The sequence below is a fragment of the Ciconia boyciana genome, chromosome 6 (assembly GCF_034638445.1).
Source record: "Ciconia boyciana chromosome 6, ASM3463844v1, whole genome shotgun sequence".
Classification (NCBI taxonomy): Eukaryota; Metazoa; Chordata; class Aves; order Ciconiiformes; family Ciconiidae; genus Ciconia; species Ciconia boyciana.
This window is the reverse complement of record NC_132939.1, coordinates 20,585,537-20,606,879: the sequence shown is the minus strand read 5'-3', so window position 1 is coordinate 20,606,879 and position 21,343 is coordinate 20,585,537. Positions and strand designations below refer to the sequence as shown.

Genomic DNA, 21,343 nt, shown 5'->3' with positions numbered 1-21,343 from the left:
CTTCACGCTTGACAGGAGTCGCCTCCAGAGGCTGAGGGCTTGTGCCCCTTTTCCAATTGCTTTGTCAGTGCCCCCTTCCCTAGAAAGGGATCCTAGCTGCTTGGCTTCCCTACCCTCTAATTCCAGGCTACTGGCCCTGTTATCCCAACATTGGAGCAGCCAGGTGACAATGTGCTCGCCTGGATGACAGCTGAAATCCTTTTGCATATCTTGCAGCTCACTCAGGGATAGGGATTGAGTGGTTACCATCTCCTTTATGAGTTCTGCCTCTTCCTCCTCCTGTTCTCATGATGGCCCTGGTTCATCTTCATCTCTTACTAAATGAGTTGATTTTCTTGGGTATTTCTTCTTGTGTATAGGGGTGACTGATACTGGCATGGGTTGGTTCTCTGGTTCAGCTGCAGTACCTGTTGTGGGGTTTGGAGTATCTGCAGTGCCTGTCGCTGGGGTTGGAATAGCCACAATGCCTGTCACAGGGATTGGAGTAGCTACAGTGCCTGTCATGGGGGTTGGAGTAGCCACAGTGTCTGTCGCCAGGGTTGGAGTAGCTGCAGTGCCTGTCGTTTTGTCATCAGATCCAGAGACCTTCGCTTCCCCGTGATGGTTCTGAATAGCGTTGAACAGGGCTTGGTAGGCATGGGCCAGGCCCCAGCATGTTGCAGTGGTTTGTGTCTTTCTGGAGTTGCCAGGGTGACAGCATACTTCTTCCAAATACTTTACTAGTTTTTCAGGATTCTGCACGTGTTCAGGGGTGAAGTTCCAAAACACTGGAAGTGCCCACTGTCCTAGGTACTTTCCCATACTATCCCACATACCCTGCCACTCATAACTATCCAGCCTTGGGGCAGATCTCTAGATGATATTCTTAAATTGCTTATTAACCTTAGACAAAACCAAAACAATATTCCCAAGAAATACCAACAGAAGTATCTTAATTACCCAAAGATGTTCAAGATACTGAAAAGTTCTTGTAACGAAGGAGGAAACATCATAGACGAAGGTAGTGAAGGTGCCATTCTTTATTTCCTCCATAAAAAAAATCTCTCAGAGGAAGAGGTATAATTGTTAATTGTCTCCATGAGGTGGTACCAGAAGTACAGTAATGGTTTCAATACAACGCTCAAATACCAAATTAAGCTCAAGGCCAGTGTTTTAATAACAAATCTCCCAGGCAAAACATCACTAATTACTGCAGAGCACAGCAAACTGCAAAACCCAACACCAGTCTTTAACATGTACAGTAAAAAAGCATGGTGCAGATCAGATAAACTAATATTGAGAACAGATGAATCAATATTGTGACCGGCAACTGTTAACAGATATAAATTCCTTAATACACTCCGGTTAATCTGTTATTATCTCAAATCCTTTGTGCCTCATGTTGAGTGCCAAAAAAGACTGTTGTGGTTTAACTCTAGCCAGCAACTAAGCATCAAGCAGCCGCTTTCTCACTCCCCCCCACTGGTGGGATGGGGGAGAGAATCAGAAGAGTAGAAGTGAGAAAACTCATGGGTTGAGATAAGAATAGTTGAATAACGGAAATAAAATAAAGTATAATAATAATAATAATGATTATAATAATAAAAAAAATATACAAAGCAAGTGATGCATGATGGAATTGCTCACCATGCACCGACCGATCCCAGTCCATCCCTGAGCAGCGATCGCTGCCCTCCCAGCCAACTCCCCCCAGCTTATATACTGAGCATGATGTCATATGGTATGGAATATCCCTTTGGCCAGTTTGGGTCAGCTGTCCTGGCTATGCTCCCTCCCAGCTTCTGGTGCACCTGGCAGGGCATGGGAAGCTGAAAAAGTCCTTGACTTAGTGTAAACACTGCTTAGCAGCAACTAAAACATGAGTGTGTTGTCAACATTATTCTCATCCTAAACCCAAAAGACAGCACTATACCAGCTACTAGGAAGAAAATTAACTCTATCCCAGCCAAAACCAGGACACTCCCACTTCAGTGTTTTAGCTTGAAAGTTCTGAAAATGTTTCACTGACAAATTATAACTTTGAATAGAGATGAGATTTCATTTGTTTTGCCTTTTCTGGGAAATTTCAAAGAGCATCACAGCATCGTAGGCTGCTAAGCTGACAAAAGAAAGATCAGTAGGAGAGTGAGTTTCTCCAGGCGAATTTCCTGACCCAAGACAAAGGCAGCAAAGAACTGTCAGGATATGTTTTTGTTACAGGAACAGAAGAAGAAAACTGGACATGTATTAATTGATCTTCACAAATGAGTTGCTCTGAAGAAGCATGGCTCATTCCAGCTGGAGCCTGGGGTCCTGTGCTAGGCCTGGAGTAATAGTGGAGAAAGGATTGCTGTCAGGGACTGTCATATCATCCTGGCTGTGCTAGGTGCTGGCAGTGCAAACTCTCTTGATGGTGGACAGAGAAACCTGAGCTTTGCACTGAAATGACCAACAAATGTGATCTCTTTTCTAAGAGAAGAGTGTCTTTCCCTTCTCCTGGGTTTTTAACGGATTAATTGAATTTCTACAGAGCCTTTCCACCCTGGTCTGTGACTGTCCAGGCCAATCACTTGCTCATTCATGCTGCTACAGAGCTAATTCTGCTTCAGCAATGGATAAGGAGTTCTGCTGAACCTGTGCTTGATTACCAGCTCTGTTTACCATCAAGGGAGCAGTTATTAACATGCTCTCATTTTTAAGCCTATTATAACTCCTTCACTTTGATTAATCTCATTGTGGAGCTCTTTACTCTTTTAGCCTGCATAAGATGTAAGTCTGATTGTAGAAGTGCTTCCATTGGTTCCCTCCCAGCTGAGGGAGGAGGCAAAAGGGCTATTGATTTTTATATAAAAATGAGTTTAATGAGACTTGGAGGTTGGGCTTCATCCAAGGCTTACTTGGAGTCGGTGGTGATCAGTCATTAGATTTCAAGCTCTGGTATCTGACTTACTGCCGTGGTGTTCAGCTGTCTATGTAGTAGGGGTTTTGCAGGTCTTCATCAATTGTTCAAAAGCAGCAAACTATCATGGTGAGGGAGGGCAAGGGGAAGTACGCCGACCAGATATTTAACAGCTGCTTCTTTTATTCTTGTGATCCTGTTGTCTCATCTTTTTGCACATTTCAACCTTGAAAGTGTGGTCATGGTGCATGTGATAGTGGTTCATAACAAAGCACACAACTCCAAATAATACAGCAGAGCTTTAGCAGCAAGCTTTCAGAGAGAAAAGATTAATATCTTTAACTCTGAGATGAGTTGTAGGTATTGGTAGGTATTAATACACATATTTTAAAAAATAATTATTGTAATGTGAAGACCAGGGAATCAGATAGAGATAGGAAGGGTGTAAGAAACATAGGCATGAACCAATGATGTAATCCAGAGGTTCAACTGTGTCAGCAATTGGGCTGGATCTGGCCTGTGGGCCAGTCCTGTTCTGTTTTTCTTGCACACGCATGCACATGTTGATGCTTTGCCTACGAGCTTCTGCCTTTTCCTTTAAGGAGAGATTTCTGTGACATGGAACAGAGGATGGCCCACAGCACTGCCCCAAGCCAGCTTGTGGCAGGCATCCCCAAAAGATCAGACTGTCTTACCAGCCGTAATTCTCTCTGCAAATGACTGCTGCAACTCAAGCTTCATTTCTCCCCCTCTCCTTCTGCTTTTTCTCTACTGACTTTTGATTGACTGGTACTCTAGATCAACCAAATGCCATCAATTTCCCCTGATAGAAAAGTGTGTGAACAGTGCACCACTCTTACCTCTTCAACCTTCAGGAGCTTGTTCTGTACAGAAACGGGCTTTTTCTATGCCTTGTTCCTGCAGATGTCATTTTTCAGGCTTCTTCACTATACAATGTTAGGTAATGTATTTGCAGCTGGAACAAGTTGGTGTGGCTGTCCATTAAAATTAAGAATAAATGTATTATCTCACCACAAGATGCCATTCATAGAAATGGGGAGAGGAGAAAGTTATCCGTGGATCTGCCTTTGAAGGAATGCAGCTATTTCTAAGGTCTTTGTAAAGACAGATTTAATCTGTACATCTAAAATGTAGTAAATCTAAAGAAAACAGCAAAATGGAGTATCTCTTCTTGGAGCTTACTCTTTTCTGTCAAGCACATAGAAGGAAGGCAGGGGTTTTTTGTGTGAGAGAAGGATCATGAAGTATTGTTTATCTGCTGTGTTTACCATTAGCAATGGAACTGTACAAATGAAAGGAACAGAGTTCACGTACCCTGTGAATGCTAAATGGAAGTAGGATCTATATAATAGCTATTGTAAAATTCATCTATTACCTTTGCTTAAAAAGCTGCTGGTCGCCCTCTCAGATACATCATTCAGTTTAGTGATAATGAGCATCTATTTAAACTAATAGCTTTAAAACTCAGGACAGAACTAGTACTTTGTCCTTGACTGTGTCTTATCTGTTGCTGTAACACCCAGTAAGTCCCCCCTGGGCTTTCTCCCTGTTATCATCAGGTGACATGTGCAATGCAATCAATGGACAATGCAGCCGGCAGGTTTCTCTGGGACTATCTGCCTTTCTGAAGAGGCTGTTGTTACTCTGTACCTCAGTTTGGTTGAGCCTGAAGTGTTATGTAGCTGCCCAGAAATGTACTGGCTGTTGTGCTCATTACAGACCTGTTGAATCTGTTCAGGCAGTCTGATGGCTTGTACACACAGACTAGTGGTTGGATGAAACGACAGTGTGAAGAGAGCTCCTTTTCTGTTGAGAGTAAACTTACTGAGGTGGGAATTTCAAAACCTCACACCTGAGCTTTTCAGTTTTGTCATGCAGGATTTCAAGGTGGTGCTACATGCCTGATAATTTTGTCTTACCATTTGTTGTTCACAGTTTACAGGCGCAGTAACTCAGACTAGAGGTCAAACTGGAGGAGAGGAGTGAGGCAGTGGTCTCCCAAGGCCTGCTTGTGAAATAAACTTCACACACAACTTGTGAAAGTGAGATGAACAAGGTAGCTCTAAACTTTTTGCACACTCCAGAGGGTGCAGCGCTTATGTTTGCTTGTCATTTTGAGGCTTGCTTTAGAGTCATACATTTTTGTGTCGAGACTGTATGTACCCTACCTCCTTCCCTCCAAAGGAAAAGAAGGTAAAAAGATTGTAGAACTGAAGAACAGAGAAAGGGGAGGGGGAGAATGCTGCCTCCATATTTTTTCCAGAGTATTCTTCAGAGTAGAAGACCCTGACTGGGAGAAGTAGAGGGCACCTGTGGGCACAGAGATTTTGTACACACACTTGGGAATGTTCTGTGCTGATTGTTTATATGAGGGATTACTCTCCACAGAACTGTATGAGTGCTGTCGCCAAGACTGTTGTTTTCCTGTGAGTGTAAAGGGTAACAAACCTGGACATGCACTTGATTTGCCCTGGCTGCTGAGCCTTCATTGAGAAATCAAGCTGCAATTGTTCTGTGAGTGAGAGGGAGAGGAGGCTATAAATGTAGTTGCGGTGTTGAACTGGGGAGGGGAGGACAGGGAGGAGGTCTGTATGATTCCCAATCTGCTTATAGGTTCCACATTCTCTGAGGATGACCAGCTGCATGTGACCTGCAGGAAGACCTGCTTTTCCATGCCAGTGCTGCTTCTGTGCAGTGCTGAAAGCCTTCAAAGAGAGGGGCCTGTGGCTGCTCCTTCTGCCTGAGCTGCCCAGACCTGCAGAAAGTTGTTACAAGTAACTGGCTGCTTGGTGAGTGCTGCTGAAGATCACTTCCAGCCTTGTTTGACTTTTTATGGTGAAGCTATTGGAGAGTTGGTTCATCTTACTTGTGGGTTTTCCCTGCTTCCCTCATACATTACTCCTGCAGACTTTTGCTCCCCTTCACCCCCCAATATAAAAACAGTGGCAGCGGTCCTTTGGTAGTGCTCAGTTCTGTTTCTGTACAGCGATGCTCTTTGTCCTGTGGTGGCCTTGAATTGTGGTGACTAGGGAAAGCAGGAGGTGCTGTTGGGGCAAAATAACTTGCTGCCTGTTTGGCCTGTACGAAGGAAGGCAGGTGGTGTTTACCAGCAGCCACTGCACATCTGAGCTCCTGATAGCTTTCTACAGGCAGAGTGGTTACAGCACAGATCTGCGGGGCACCCAGTCGCTTGCATTGGGTGTCTTCTGCCCTCTTGAATGAGCGATTAAGCTCAACTGCCTATACCCACCTCTGTGGTGTTTTAGAAGTGCTTTCTTCTGAAGGTGGTGAGGCTCCTCTGTGCCTGTTCCCAATAGCATGGCCCACCGAACAGTGCCTGTGAAGTTGGGTCTGGAAGTACAAAGTATTATATTTAAGAGGCTCTCTGCTGTTTACAGTAGAACTTAGGTTTAAGCTTGTTCTTTCTTGGAAAGACCAGACTGTTGTAGTGAGAGGACACAAGGACAAAGTGTATACTGGAGGCATGAGTTAATCTGTATCTTGATCCAGATAAGTGCTGGTAGGGTTGCAAAGTATTTACAGTGCCAGTGACCTTGCAGAAGCACCGTGCTGTCTAGTAGCTAGTTTTAATCAAGGTGTGTTCTGGGTGTCTGATTGAGAGAGTCCATCCATACCATCCCCACTACCACTGCAGAGCTGTTACAGTCCCTGCTGTGAGCACGCACAACTGTGTATGCTTTACTGTGTATTGGGTCCAGAAGTGCTGTGTGGGTGGTGGAAAAATATCATTGTGAGGAGAGGCTTTTTGAAATGGCAGAGGTGCTTCTGTGCTTTCCTAAGACTTGCACTTTTAGTAACTGTGTGATTAATACTGACCTCCTAATTTTTATCTCTTTATGGATTTATTTATTAAATCCATTTGTGCTTAGGTGGCAAGATGCCTCTGAGCCTTCATGCTTTTGGTATCTTTTTACCTAGTCAATAGATGTAGAGATAAACTGACATCTGGAGACATATGGGAGGTGTTAGCATAGAAGAGCTGAAACCCTTTCTAATGGACTTGTGCTCTTTCTGCCATCAGAATTGGCGCACATGACAGTGCTGCTGCTGTGCTTTCTTTTGGCCTCGTTTTCTAAGTGTCTTTGCCCATACAAATTCCTGAAAACTGATTCTTCCTAGGCCTCCACAAGCTGTGCTGTGAGCTGTCACAGAGTGTTTTGCTCATTTGTTCCAGGTGACTTTCCCAGGGTCAAGGTGAGTCCATGGCTGAGCCATGAGTAGAACTGAGAATATCAGATTCCTGCTTGTTTGATTATAGACACGTGGAAGCTGCTTTGATAGATTGCTTTTTCAGGTAGTGGATCACTTGGTATTTTGGATACATTGAGAAAACTTCCACCTGTAGCTTGTGGTACTAGCAAGTGGATTTTTCTTTTTTTCTTTAGTACAAGAAAGATAGGTGGGAGGAGTACATATGATTGTACTAGGTGAGATTTTTTTGGGGTTATTTTCCTCCCCTCCCCCCAAGTATTATTCACCATATGAATAGTCCTTCTTTTTAAGAACAATATTATGCTTTCCAAGACTTATAGTCTAGACATAAATTAAACTATACAATGCTAGAAAATTTCCTTCCTTCCTCTCCAACCATTAACCACATACATCTGTTTCCTCGCCAGTGAAGCCTCAGCATTGAACACTGTGGTGTGTATCAAGGCTATTATAATCTGCTGTTTGAAATGAATGGAATTGAGAAGATGAACTACATAACTGTGTAGTGTATTTTCTAGATTATCCTTAATTTGAGAACAAGATACATGCTTTGTTAGTTTTCTCTCTTGTTCTGTGCTCTGATATTAACCAGATGAGAATATTAATGAAACCATGCTAAAGTTGTTGTAGTTAGATTTTTAAAAAATAGTTTCATAAGTAACATTGCTAAATATCAGATGCTGTTTCATAGTTAAGTTTGCAGTGGAAGTTAAAAGCTTGGAGACGATACTATAGCAGGCGCAATGTCAGGCTATGAGCTTAATAAGATACTGTCAAAATTAAAGGCGGTCTAGGGAGAGTCTGTCCCCAATGACTCATATCTTTTGAAGTGTTTGGACTCATTAGTGCTTAAAGGCTATCCTTCTGTTATTCTGTTATTTAGAACTATTCTGTTTTTACTTCTATATTTTTCTCTCTTCAGACAATTAAACCATGTTTGGCCACATAACATTCTCCATGCTCCCTCCGTCACCTGTGTGTCCCTCTCTTCTCCCCCCCGTTATTATTTCATAGCTTTTCTGCACTTCACAAAGATATTTGCTTTTCCAGTAATGGTGTAACTCTTATAACTGCATTTAAAAAAAACCAAACACTCAAAACCCCCCTCTATAAAACACTGCAAGAATTGATTTCATTTGTGTATAGAAAGACGAGTGATTAAATGTGTGTGTTTAAAGGGAGAACTAAATGTCTTTTACTGATTTGGAGCTTAATTGGAGTACTGTGCTAGCTATTGAGTTTTAGTGATGTCTTGACTATGTGATAAAGGAGAAAAGGCTGCTTTTTGTATTAAGGGCAGATATATTTGAAGAAAATGAAGATGCTGGATGAAATGGTAGCTCTGCTGAAGTTCATGTTTCTGGGATTTCCCCTATAATTATACATTTAAAGTAATTGCATTATTGTTTGGTATTTCTTCCTTGTCAGTATATTATCTGAGTACCCACTAGCATGTTAAGTGACATGATTTAACATGCAGTTTGGTGCAGTTTGTTCCCTTTTTCCTCTGTGTGTGTGTTTTAGTTAACAACAAACAAGCAAATTGATCTTATGCCAAATGCCAGTAGTTGGCAATCCCTCTAAAACCAAATTGTCTTCTTGCAACTCATTGGGAAGCATTTGCTACTAGTGAAGGAGGGCTCTCAGGGGAGTAATATTAAGATTCCCATAAGGAGCAGAAATATGGGACTGTATCTTATAAACATCTTAGGTCATGTAGATAAATAATAAACATCAGAGATTATATTGTTTTCTCTTCTGTGTCTAAGACTAATGTGGCTTTATTCCAGCTGACATATTTAAGAGATTTTTTTGACCCGAGAAGAAAATGAGGGGTCAGCTGCTTAAATGGTGTAAACACGCAGAGCTCCAGAGAAGACAGAGGTGCTCTTGGTTTAGCCAAGCAGATAACTACAAATTTTGTATTAAGTGTTTATATTGCCTTATTGGTTCAAATGAGCATGCTTCAATTTTTTTTTTTTTGTATGTGAGGATCTGGCACTGCAAATTCAATTTAAATTCTAATGGGAGCATGACTAGTGCTGCGTAAATGACATCTGCCTCCGCATTAGAGTCGTCATCTATGGCAAAGATTGCAACCTGGATTCTTACTTTGCAAATGAACATCCTGATGGCTGGCCATGCGCTCATCATCTTCTTTCTCTCCTGTTTCCTCTGGCCACCAAGTATAGAGTTGTTTATCCCAAATAGCACAATTTTTCTGGGAGCAATTGTGAGGCTTGCTCCAAACTGCCCAGTTGTTAATGTACTCTCCTAAATTGTGGGATACTCTGGTTCAAATCCCTGCTTTGTGTTGACATGGGAAGGATTTGACCTAGATGTGTTACAACTGTCCTGGCTGTGGGAAAAGCATCAGCTCAAGCTCAGTCTTTGAGATGCTTGAGAATCGAACTACGAGGCACAACAGGGACAGAGAGGGAGGCTCTGTTGCCCAGGGCTTGTTTTTTCTAAGCCAACAAAGCCTGGGAAATTTAGCCTAAATGCATCAATAGTTTTGGGTTAGTCAGGTGGTTTTTCACCACCTCATTTTGGTGGAAACATTGTTTGCCTATAACTTGGGAGATTATGCTGCCTCTGTACTTCTCTGGAGAGAGCTTCCAAGAAGACAAGCACAAGGGGAATTACTAGGAATAACAAGGATTCTCATCCTCAGCTTCTGAGGATGGAAGGATCCTCAGGATCCTCTTGGAAGGATCCTCCAAGATAATTTTCTTTCTTCAGGAGAGAAAAGTCTGAAGTTAACTTTTCCAGGCAAGTAAAGAGACTGACAAATGTGCACAGGGATGTGAAAGGTACTACAATTGTAAACTTATGAATGTATGTATTGTATTTTATTACTGATATGTATGTATTAGAAAATACTAGCGGAGGATTTCTGTTTCTTCACAAATAGTCTTGTTATAAAAAACAATATTAAAATATACCTTTACAAATCTATATGAAATGCAGCCCCATCTAATGAACTAATTCAGCCTCTAGTTAAAGGAGACTATATTTTCACCTTTTGTAAACTGTGGGAAATATTTATACTTTCAGGAGTCAATGCCTGATGAAGTTATGTAGTTTGGTCAGCCATACTGACCCATAATTGAAGACTTTGAGCTGGGCAGAGCACAGAGACTGCCTCTCCATGTCCTGTTCCTCTCTCTACTCGCTCTGACCAACTAGCATGAGGAATCATCTTCCACTCCTTGCAAATCACAAGGTATTTGTGAAGATTTATATGTGTACATGTGGTATGTCGGGTAGTACGCAGATTATTTCTGATCCCCGTCCCACCCCCCCCACGTTTGCAAGGAATCTGTCATATGCTGAAAAACTCTAATAGATCACACCAGATTGAAGAGAGCATGGCAGTATTTGAAGAAGGGCAGGTCCTAGGGAACATATTTTTGAAGTGACTGTTGTCTCTTGTTGAGAACAGGAGCAGATGTTGGTGTCTTGGCTACATATAGTTCAATGAATTGCAGTGAATTCCTTCACCATGCTGAGGGATCTAATTAAATGCATAGAGCTAGTGGGAGGACGGAAGTGTTTGCAGCAACATGGGAAATGAGAGACTTCCCTTGCTGTCATTTTGGTGTAAATTGGCAGATTCCCAATGAAATCAGTAACCCCCCCAATAATTCATATAATAGGATCTGGCCTACACTGGATCTATGCACAGAAGGTGGTATGCCTCCTAGAGATTATGTAGTTCCTCTTTGCAGAAACAGAGTTTTTAATTGCTTTAATTGGTCTGGACTGTAGATAACTGATTATGCTAGTATGTCTGCTGCTAATGAAATCTGTGGTAGGGAATCATTATTTATAAGTAGTCTATTTTTAACAGTGCTGCTGTAACAATAATTTAAATGCTCTGAGCCCTATGTACAGAGCATAGACCCTGATGGGCTTTTTGTGTGTGTTTATTAGATGGGAACAGCTGGGTATCTGAGAACACAATTTGTTACCACGGTTTCTCTAGGTGGTAAAAGGCTGTGGCTGTTCCTCCTGACTCCTCTGAAGTTTGTTATGAAACCAGACCCTGTTGTATGCTATTCAGAAGAAAATCTGAAGAGGGGAACGTTGTTCTCCTGGCTCACTAGCCATCTCGACCAATTGCTTCTCTACAGGTTGACCCGGCATTGTGTGTTGGAGAGGATACCCTGAAGCAGGTGGCTGCTTACTCTTCACTCTTCTGTTTGTAGGTTATCTGTCAGGTTTGTCCAGAGCAAGGAACTTTAAAACATTATTTCCTGAAGAATGATGAGTTCTCTGCTGTGCTTGTTGGCCTTTGCACAGGGCTGTTACCTTCCTTTCATTCTGTTTCTGTGAACGTGTTTAAATTGCAAGGTTGAAAAGCCATGTTTGTAGATTCTCTTCTTGTCCTGATATCAGTGCAGGGCACTGTCTCCTTGTGTCATTTTGCAGATCTGGTGATAGCAAATGCATCAGAATTAGTGCTGTGTAACAAAGCTTGACTAAAAATTATAGCTGTCTAGTGTTAACTTGTAGTATATGATTTATAGGACATGGGGGAAGTGGCAATGTCTTCTAAGCTCTTCAGCTGGGAACTGTGTAACCATTTGTCATTACTACCATGAGAGCTGATCCTCCTGCTCTGCCTGCCTGATGGAAGCAGATGCCACCGCAGGGCCTCTTTCCCAACCATTGTTTCTTCTCTTCTTCATATGAGTTCACAGGAATAAGAGCACCCTGTCCAGAGTGTGTGACAACCCTGGGGCCTAAATAGATATGTACAGGATAGAGTATCCTAATGCAGCTGGGATGCGTGTTATGCATTGTCTTGAATTCAAGAGAGCGATAAGCTCTCACGTGCTTCACCCTGTTTGTATTTTGTTGCATGCTTGCAGCAAGCACCCAGAAATGTAATGGTTGAAATTACTTTGGCCTTTGACAGGATTTTGGCTGTTTTATTACTACAGAATTTCTTCTGCTGTGTTTTGTGCTAATACGCATCAGGACAAAGGTCCTGACTGAAAGACTGTTGTTGCCATCCAAAGGCCTATATAGGGTAAATTGTGAACAGTTATTGTTACACACAAGTTTTGGAATGGTAACAGCAGAAGCTCAGAAGGAGTAAGCTACTCCCAACATTTTTTTTCAAATAAAATAAAAAAAAAACACAACAAATTTCTCTAAGAGAATTGAGAAATAAAACGTGTACAATGAAGTTGTTTTTCTCCATCTTGCTCCAAGACTTATCTGATCATCACATCCTCAAAGTTCTTTTAAAAATGCTGGCTGTTATTTAAGGATGTTATTGAAGCCCTTGCTTTGGAGAGTTTAGATAAACGTAGAATTTAATTTAATTAATCTTCAGCAGTCTTTCTTTCTGCATTAAAAGGTGACCTTTATAAAATGCCAATTACATGCCCAGGAGCCTGCTGCTTGCATTATTCTGTGTCTATATATATTTTAAAAAATGTCTATCTATATATATAAAGAAAGGCACATTAAAACATGTTTAAACATGTTTTAGGTATTTAAGGACCCTTTAATTTAAACAGTGGTGTTATATACAGACATACATGGAAAAACTGTAGCCAGTGGTAGGCTCAGGTTGTTGTAAATGTTCTGTGGTTAACCAGATTCCCATCAGAAAATGGGTCTAAAGCTGGGGAGGTTTGAGGGTCATCATCTAGAAATCAGGTTGTATGTGTCTGAGTTATAGCAGTGCTTAGAGGCATTGATAGAGGTCACGATGGCTATGGACTAGCCCCTGTACAGGTATATAATAAGAGAGATTCTCTGACCCAAAAAGCATGTAAACTCACTAGGCTGAAAAATGTTGGGAAGACTGTGGCTCAGAGTGGGAAAATGACTGTCCAGGTCACGTTGCATGACTGCATTTCTTCTGAACACCTGCTAAGCATGCTGTCCCCTAGACTGACCTGTCTTTTCTTGTTCTTAGATTCATCACTCATTCACATGCACAATTTTTCCTGTTTTCTGATGCCAGGCAGTCTAGAAGAGAGACATCTAAAAAGCTCTCCTCAACTAAGACAAGTGTGAATAAACACAATTTTTGGAGAATATGAGGTCTAGTATGCTTGTTAAGTTCCCCAGTTTGAATTTGCCCTTAATATGCTCTTGGGGTTGGATTTCAAATGTATTTAAGTTTCTAAAGATGTGAACAGATGCTTAGTAAAATTTTCAAAGGCTTTTAACTTGCTTAGGTGCTTTTGAAAATCCCTTTAGGTGTCTGTGTGCCTTTAATCTCCTCAATAAATTTGCAAATCCTTAGAGCCTGTTGTTCAGCACTCAGGATTTGAACAAGGTCTGGAGTGTCTGCCTTCTGTCTATATTTCTGTAGGTATATTTATTGCAGCTGGGAGACTTGCATGCTGACTGTGTGTAAAATTCAAACGGGTCCCAGTTTTAAATCTGACCCTCAATAGTGCAGGTGTATGATGTTCTCAGAATAATTTTTAGACACAGAGGGCTTGTGGATTTTATAATCGGCATCCGTCCTGTTGCAAAGAGGGGATTCTGCTCTCATTCTTTGAGAAAATCCCTTCTTCGAACAAAGTTTGTAGAAAAGAGAGGTTACTTGAATGTTAAAATATGCTTACACTGATTTATAGCATCATACAGCTTGCATACAATTACAACCTCACTTTCTCCTGCCAATGGAAACATGATTGTAAACAGATGTGTATTTTAGGGGGAGGGATTCACCCTTGTATTTGTATCTCTCTGTTTCTTGCCTTGCTAACTGAATAAATTACAGTAGAGATGGATGGCAGAGCTAGTGCAAAAAAAGTGCACTAATTTTTCCTTGAAATCAGCACAGACACTGAGATTACTCAGAAATGTTCCTCCATGGTTCAGAGCTGAAATCAGTCCTGTTGCGATGATAGCTCAGTGGTAGAGAAAAAGAGCTCTTAAGTTTCAGGCAGAACAAAAAGTTGATGGATTTCTTTCCCACGATGTGTTTGGTTTGAATAACTTGCATTTGGGCTGCTCATTTTAGGACCTGACTCCATTCTAGAACCTGATTTTGAAGCTCATTAGCTCCAGTAAGCTTTGGAAGAGATTGCCAGAATAAATATGCAAGAAATACTGCATGACAAGCAGTGAGTGTAATGAGGTTTGGTGTGATAGCTGGGAGCTGGTCTGTTGCTTTAAGGAAGCTGCATCTCATGTTAGAAGCTGTCTCCAGTGTGTCTTATTGTCTTATTGTCTTTTTTTTGTCCTTTGGTAAATGAGTATGAGGATGATGTCACTTAGGATCATGGAGAAAATTTTAGCAAACTTACTGATTTAGTAAATAGGGTAAAGGATCTCCACTTGTAGTCTGCAGTGTGACTTTTTATTTTTAAGAGGCAATGCTAAGGACTTCAGTGTCAAATGGAAGCAGTGTGTGGATAAATCTCCTTGAGGAAGCTAATCTGCCAATTAAGTTTTGTTTTGAGAACCAGTTAGGTTTTTACTTTTTCCCAGTGATTATTTTTTCTTTTTGCATTTTGCAGGGCTCTGTTTATGTAATAAAAAAATGACTATTAACCCAGTGCAATAAAACCTCGCAAATGATGAAATGATTGCTGGGAAATAATTGTCTCTGAAATTTGTACCATACACTGCTTATTTTGTTCCTGACATTTGCTCCATCTGTCTTATGGGTGCTCCTTATAGAAAATTAAATTACCCTCAGCCAGCTAGCAGTAAAAAGTAATGTAATCCTTGTCTAGAGCATGCACTGGATGATTAAAGGAGGGACCTTTGGAGGCTGAATTTAGTGATGCTGTAGCCTATTTTACTTCTGAAGTTCTCGGTCTCTCTCTTTCTCTGAGATAATGCAGTGTATTCATTTCTCCACTTCCATTATTGCATAATGGTTCTTATCTCTAGTATCCAACACTGAGACTTTTTGAGACTTGATGACAGTTTATTTTGACAGCTTTGAAAAAAAAGATGAAAGTGCCTGAACCAACTGAAACTTTCCATTGATCCCTGCCTCCACTGAGCTTTGCATTAGGCCCTGGAAGAGGCCTGTGGCGGGACCATTGCACTTCTTCCTAAATTGTTGTGCAAGGTGGGATTAAATCCTGGCACTAAAGGACTCTGTGCCACTTAGACTTGTGCTGTCTCAGCTAGGTCTTGGGAGCTGTGTTACCCTTAACTGTGAAGGCAAGTGACTGTTCTATGTTCCATGGTGAGGAACCAGGCTGGAAAAACGTCTGTCTGATTGCAAGGGGCAGTAAATGTAGGTCAGTGCAGGCAAGGAAAGAGGCTATGGGAATGTTTAGCCAGCTCAGTCAGATCTGTGGATTTTGAGTGCATATTTGTACCTTAAGGGTGACAAGGTATTTCAATAAAGTCTCAGCTGATTGCTGCATGTCAGGTTGCTTGTAGCTATTGCTGTTCCTGAGACATAGATAAGCAGGTTGCTCTGGTGCACATGCAAAGGTATTACTTTCTCTGGGAGCTCACTCTTGCATAGAGGAGAGCTGTTCAGATCCTTCTGCCCAATGGTTCCCATGTTTCCTGTAGCCTTTCTGGTGAAAAAGGGTGATTTTTTTTATTTTTTTTTTTCTTTTTTTCCCCCTCACCTTGGTAGAATCCGCTTCACAGAATCACAGAATTGTATAGGTTGGAAAAGACCTTTAAGATCATTGAGTCCAACCATAAACCTAACACTACCAAGACCACGACTACACGATGTCCCTAAGCACCTCATCCAAACGTCTTTTAAATACTTCCAGGGATGGCAACTCAACCACTTCCCTGGGCAGCCTGTTCCAGTGCTTGATAACCCTTTCAGTGAAGTAAAATTTCCTAATATCCAGTCTAAACCTCCCCTGGCGCAACTTGAGGCCATTTCCTCTTGTCCTGTCTCTTGTTACTTGGGAGGAGAGACCGACCCCCACCTCGCTACAACCTCCTTTCAGGTAGTTGTAGAGAGCAATAAGGTCTCCCCTGAGCCTCCTTTTCTCCAGACTAAACAACCCCAGTTCCTTCAGCCACTCCTCATAAGACTTCTGCTCTAGACCCTTCACCAGCTTCGTTGCCCTTCTCTGGACATGCTCCAGCATGTCAATGTCTCTCTTGTAGTGAGGGGCCCAAAACTGAACACAGTATTCAAGATGCGGCCTCACCAGTGCCAAGTACAGGGGCACGATCGCTTCCCTAGTCCTGCTGGCCACACTATTTCTGATACAAGCCAGGATGCCATTGGCTTTCTTGGCCACCTGGGCACCTTCCTTCTACCTTGAAGTATTCTGCAGAGTGCCTTGACTTCAGATCCTGGTGCCAGGAGTACGACTCTGGGATACTGCAGGCTGTCTCTAGCACCTCATCTCTACTATATCACACCTTGCTGAAGAGGCTGGTCTTGCTGATTGAGAGGTGCTATTCTAGTTCATCTGCTTGCCAGTGCAGCGTCCCTCCACCCAGGGTCTTTTTCTTGGCTGCCTGCAGCAATAACTCGAGAGCTGCCTGCCATCTGGATGACACTTCCCACAATATAACCTAGCATTGATTTTTATGTTGGTTTATTGTGTAATGCTGTAAATACATATGGCTATGTATATCTTTAGCATAACTGCAGCTGTAGCAGTGAGAATGGTGGTTTGTGGGGCCAAGGAAACTTTGAGCTCTGCTGCTAACTTACTCTGTGAACTAAGGTGTAGGATGCTTGCTCTCTTTGGATGTAACATTTTTTTAAGGCCTGATTTGAAAACTCTTAAATCAGTGTCTTTTTTTTAAGTCTCTAAATACATTTTGAAAATGGGTTCTGATAGCATTCCTCTTATGCTACCTATCTTCATGTTGATGATAAGTCTTTAGATGCAGCTGCATATATTCATAGTATGCTCAGAAATTCTCCATGTGGCCTGCAACACCAGAGAGATTTGTATATCTTAATCCAGCTGCAGATCAGGGCTCCAGCTGTAAAGATGGGAGTGTTTCATCCCAGCTGGAGTGATAGATTTACTGTTGGCAATGTTATCAGTCACATTCATGGCAGAGGCTCTCCAAAGCTGGCAGAGAGCATGGGTCACTGCATGTTTTACTGCAAGACACACATAAAAGCCAAAATGCTTGTATTGCCATTTATTAAGCTGGCTGTGTAGCTCTCTTGTTTTTCTGTTGTGCTAGGTTACATCCCAGAACACTTGGGAAACATGTGGTGCTCATTAAGTATTTCTCAATAGGTCAACAACAATCCTGAACCGGTGGAGGTCTGTGGTAACAAACAGAGGTTACCAAATCACTAGTGTCTGGCAAAGCCAAACTGCTTGCAGGGTGGGAGCCAGTTCACCTATCGTCGTCCTCTGTATTGCCAGTCTTGGAGACTTGGAGATGACACTTGCTCCCTATTCTTTTGAGATGTTGCATTTGTTTCCTTATCTCTTGGTGTCCAGCTTGGGAACGCTGTCAGATGTTAGCAGCAGCAGGGAAATCACAGTGAAACAGAAGTCCATTTGTGCCTCTTTATGCAACCATGGGATGAGTGCGTGATTTTAAAAAGATGACTGTGTCTGATCCTTCAAGGAGCCTTGGTTGTCCTTCGGTTTAATGTGAAACATATGGCTGTAGTGTGGAGCTGAGGATAATGACTGAAGCCAGAGACACAGATCCCTGATGCTGACTGTGATCTGTGTTGGCAAATAGAAAACTTCAACAGCTCCTTTAAATCTTGTGTTGTATGCTTTTTTTCAGTTAGCTTTGTCATCGGTTGCTATAGCTGAATTGATTACTGGTGATTTGAATACATTTGAATAGAGACTGAAATGACACCCAGAGTACTTCAGTTTCACTTTAACTTATTTTCCCTGCCCCTTCCTCCCCCCCCCCCCTTATATTTTGAATGCAGGTTAAGAAAAGGGGGCTGGGAGGAAGATTGATTTATCATAATGTGTCCTGCATATAACATTAACTAAATTTTTAAACAGAGCCATTACTAGGTGGTTGTTTCTGGTCACTGGGAGCTTGACTTACAAAAAATATTCTGACACTAAAAGATGCAGCTACGCACTAATTTAAAGAAAAGACAGGTCCTATGACATTTAGGCTTCTAGAACAAGTAGATTTCTGACTTTTCCACCTTGTTTGTAGCTATAGAGAAGGAAAGAGAAACAAACTGCTCTGATTTTTCAACTTTCTATTTATTAAGTGAAGTATTGACATTTGGGGAAAATGCAAATAGAAGCATTCACTCTTTGGTACTTACTGAAAGCAGTGCTTGACACTGTGCTATATTTATAAAGCTTGAGTTAACCTCAAAAGTCAAAGCTGTATTATGTGTGCAACTTTAAAAAGAACCTTCTAACACTGAAATTTGGGGTGGGCATTGTTCTCTGGAGTACTTGAAAGGTTATTTGAATGTCCTAAGTAGAATATGGAAGAATTAGGCTGTAACATAATTCCTTTTAAAAAATCCTCTTACATTTAAAACTAGGTTTGCATTCTAAAAATAAGAGTTAAGTAAAGATACTTCATGTTGCTTTAAGGAAATAAACTAACTGCTTTTTACTGGTCTTACAGTGAAGACCTTGTTTGTTTGTGTTTTGGTACAAGCTTGGAGGAATAACAAATGCCTCTGTCATGGCTTCACTCCAACAAGATGTATGAAATCAACATTAAAAGCCAGTGCATCAGTGCCTATCACTTGCACACTCTTCTGCTGTTATATGGCCATGTGGGGAAGATGAATTAGCTGAGTGAGGAAATGGGTTTCTAGGATATTTTTCTGCAGTCAGCAAAGTTAAGTGAGATGACAACACTCAACTCAATTTGCTGTATTTAAAGTTTTGAGGTACCTAGAGCTTCAAATAAGACCCAAATAAGCTTAGGAGAAGCTGTTTTGTATTTTTCAGGCTCTATTAAGGTGTGTAGGGGAAAATCAAACCACACTGGGTAAAAGGTCCTCCGCAGGGACAAATATTTCCTTGTAATATACTTAGAGCACTTCACACATAATGGCTGTAGCAGGATGTGATCTGCGAAAGTATCTTGTACTGCTCCGGTTCTGTAGGTCTCTTAAAAAATTGTTTGCTTGGATCACAGAATCTTGCCCTTAATGTCCCAGTGGTGTGGTTTGGAATTTTCTGTAACTCTGAGCTCTCTGAGATGTTGGACCTGATTACAGAAAAATCTCCATAAGAAGGATCTCGTTTGCTCCTTTGCGTAACTGATGTCTGCTTAGTAAAAATTATTTCTTCTTTTTTTCTGCATATGTTAACTGGAGATTCTGAACCTGCCTTTTGATGTTAGCAATGCATAGCAATAAAAAGTAGGATTGAGAGAGGCTTTGGAAAAAGAACAGGCCCTTCCTCTTGTACCAGCACACAAAGCAGCAGAATTTATTTTTAAGACTTACTATCCAGATTGTGTTTCAAAGAAAATTTCAGTCACCAGCTGCATAAAATTATATGAAATGAATTTAATTTGCCACTTTCAATTATCAGAGTCTTTGATCCGGTGTGTCAAAATCTAACCTTTTCACCCCTCTTCTCAGAAATGTTCCTGTGTTATGGAAGTGGTGGCAGGCAGAGCTGCAGAAAGACTGATCTTCTGCCTCAGTCAAACACAGCTAGTGCAGAGAGTGCAGCAAGATCCAGATCTACCTGCAAGGTGCTGCATGCCCTCAGCTGCTGTTATAGTAAGCAGTTTCTCTTGGCATGGAATGGATTTGATATGTTAAGTTTAACAGTATGCGACCCTCCCTTAAGAGTAAGTCACTTACCATTTTTAACCTAACACATGAGGTGCAGGAATCAGCTGGAGTAGCCAACCTGGAGGAGCTGGCTCCTGCCAGAAGGACTGTTTGGGCACTGCATAGGCCATGATTGTGCTTGCTCTGGAGTTATTAATGTTTTGCATTTAATTTATAAATTACCTCTTCTGGGAGCACTTGTGAGCCCCAGCAACGTGCTCCATTAGCCATATGCAGCTCATAAACTGTGGGTTAGATTTGTCATTCATTCATTTTTCTAACAGCTTTTAAATTCTTGTCATTTGAATCGCAAGAGTGCTTAGTAGGTCTGCACTGCCACATGTAGAAGGGCCAGTCCCTTCCCTAAGACAATGTACAGTTTAAGCAGAGAAAAGATGTGGAAAAGGAGGCATAACTTATCCACAGTATATGAATAAAATGCGAAGAAGGGAACTAAGGAATTAGTGGTGTGATTTGCAAAGGGGCTGCCTTGGTGGGTACTTGGCTTTTGCAGCACCAGAGGGAGTTAGGCAGCAAAGAGATCACAGAGAGTGTAATTTCCACCTGTGGGTACAGATTTCAGTCTTCCTTCTGGCAGCTCATATGTAGGAACCTGGAAGGCACACAGTGGTCTCTATGCACCACATACGATAGTTAAATTATTAATGGAAACGAAGACCACAAGAGTTGAACCCAGGTTGTGTATCTTATTCAGAGCCTTCTAAGGGCTTCCTCATTTTCTGGATTAATTGAAGACATGCATTTTTCTACCATTTCACTTCAGGGTTTTTTTTTGTCTTATTTTGCGTGGTATTTTAAGGCTTAGGTGAAACAAAATTTTCATGCTATTCCCTTTTTACCTGCCAGAAAGTCCCATTTTCTTACCGTTCAATTTTAAGATTTAGTGTAGGAAAAAGTCAGTAATATTTCACAATTATAATTATCTTGAAATTATGTTTGAGTTGCAAAGGGAAATTTTTTGGCTGAATTAATGACCAATGGCACTATTAATGCTAAATGAGTCCATCAAGATCCTGTTATTATCATAAATGTCAGAAATTAAACATGATTAGGCTGTTAATTTACAGTTGCTACTGTGTCTAATAGTTATTGGTGTTGATTAAAAGGGATGCTGGTAGGGCTGGCAGGTGAAAAGCTTGACCCACTTCTCAAATTTTTGTTAATCTGTTAAAAAATGTTTGATGAATTCCTGAAGACAGTTTGAGTGCACACGTGAATTTTTTTGAAATCTCAAGTAGTGGCAATGACAAAACCAAAACACAGTCTAGCACCAACTTTGAATCTGAAGTAATGCTTTGACTTATAGTTCTGATAGTGAGTTTGTTGTCTTCACTGAATACTTGTATAATCTTATGTTTGCCTGCTTGGGTTGTAACCTTTATACATTAGGGACTGTGATTATTTTTCTTTTTTATATGAGGTGTAGGTGTATTAACCCAGGCATAAGAGCCTTATCTGAAGTTTCATGTATTCTCTGTCTAGGACTCATTGTGTGACACTTG

General features: G+C 41.3%; 1 protein-coding gene across 13 annotated transcripts in view; it reads left to right on the top strand.

The window, feature by feature from the left end:
- Nucleotides 1–21,343, top strand: part of TSPAN4 (tetraspanin 4) — a 469,335-nt gene that overhangs the window by 44,761 nt on the left and 403,231 nt on the right. Inside the window, exon 1 of one of the 13 annotated variants that reach the window (XM_072863713.1) lies at nucleotides 4,937–4,955. The exons of the other annotated variants lie outside the window; for them this stretch is intronic. The gene's annotated coding sequence lies outside the window, so the exon portion shown is untranslated. Of the gene's footprint in view, nucleotides 1–4,936; nucleotides 4,956–21,343 lie in introns of those variants that run through there. 13 annotated transcript variants of the gene reach the window in all.